Raw genomic sequence first — 1,511 nt, 5'->3', positions numbered from 1 at the left:
ACAGCTTCAATGGAGCCTTTTATTGGGGGGGAGTGTCGGACCCCCCCTCAGTTCTTTTTGGGCATTGAGGCCCGAGCCAGCGACCAGAGCGAGTAGCAGGTGCCTGGGGGGGACAGTGGGGACAAGGGGGGGTCAGCGGGACCCAGGCGTCCGGGAACACCCCGCAAGGGACCCAAGACCCCCCCCCATCCCAAAAGGACCCAGGCATCCGGGAACCTCGCCGCAAAGGATCCAAGAACCCCCCCCAGCAGGGACCCAGGCGTCCAGGAACCCCCCCTGTCACACCAAAGGGACCCAGGCGTCCGGGACAACCCTTCAAGTGACCCAAGACACCCCCACACCCAGGGACCCAGGCGTCCGGGACCCCCCCCAACAAGTGACCCAAGATCCCCCCCACAGGGACCCAGGCGTCCGGGACCCCCCCCACAAGTGACCCAAGATCCCCCCCATAGGGACCCAGGCGTCCGGGACCCCCCCTCCCTTCAAGTGACCTAAGATCCCCCCCCACAGGGACCCAGGCGTCCGAGAACCCCCCTCAGGGGACCCAGGTGTCCGGGCTCTCAGTCCCCCTTCACCACCCCCCCATGCCCCCCCCCCCCCCCGCCGCCACAGGGACCCAGGCGTCCGGGCACACATTCCTCCACCCCGCCCCGGTTAAAAATAGAACCCAGGCGTCCTGCCCTCCCCCTCCCCCGCTGCGGGGGGACCCAGGCGTCCTGTGCCCCCCCCGGGGTGTGTCCCCCCCCCAGGGGTGTCCCCCCCCCTCACCCACGGAGCAGATGAGGGTGGTCAAGTGATAAAGCGCCGAGTCCAGCGCCCCCCCCTTGAGATGAACCGGGAGCCCGTTGTCCGCCTGGGGGGGCACGGAAGGGACATCAGGGGGTCTGTCCTCACCCCCCCCCAAAAGGGACCCAGGCGTCCGGGTCCCTCCGTCACCTCAAAGGGACCCAGGCGTCCGGGACACCCCACCCGGGGACCCAGGACCCTCCCTCCCCCCCAGGAACCCAGGCGTCCGAGACCCCCCCTAATGGATCCAGGTGTATGGGTCCCCCCCCCCCTCACCCCAAAGGGACCCAGGACCCCCCCCACCCGGGGACCCAGGTGTCCGAGAACCCCCGCAAAGGGACCCAGGTGCCTGGACCCTCCCCCACCCCAAAGGGACCCAGGCGTCCGGCCCCCCCCTCACCCCAAAGGGACCCAGGCGTCCGGCCACCCCCTCACCCCAAAGGGACCCAGGCGTCCGGCCCCCCCCTCACCCCAAAGGGACCCAGGCGTCCGGCCCACCCCTCATTCCAAAGGGACCCAGGCGTCCGGCCACCCCCTCACCCCAAAGGGACCCAGGCGTCTGGCCCACCCCTCATTCCAAAGGGACCCAGGCGTCCGGCCCCCCCCTCACCCCAAAGGGACCCAGGCGTCCGGCCACCCCCTCACCCCAAAGGGACCCAGGCGTCCGGCCCCCCCCTCACCCCAAAGGGACCCAGGCGTCCGGCCCACCCCTCATTCCAAAGGGA

Source organism: Nesoenas mayeri (genome assembly GCF_963082525.1).
Source record: "Nesoenas mayeri genome assembly, chromosome: 35".
In the NCBI taxonomy this organism is placed as follows: domain Eukaryota; kingdom Metazoa; phylum Chordata; class Aves; order Columbiformes; family Columbidae; genus Nesoenas; species Nesoenas mayeri.
This window is presented reverse-complemented; position numbering follows the sequence as displayed.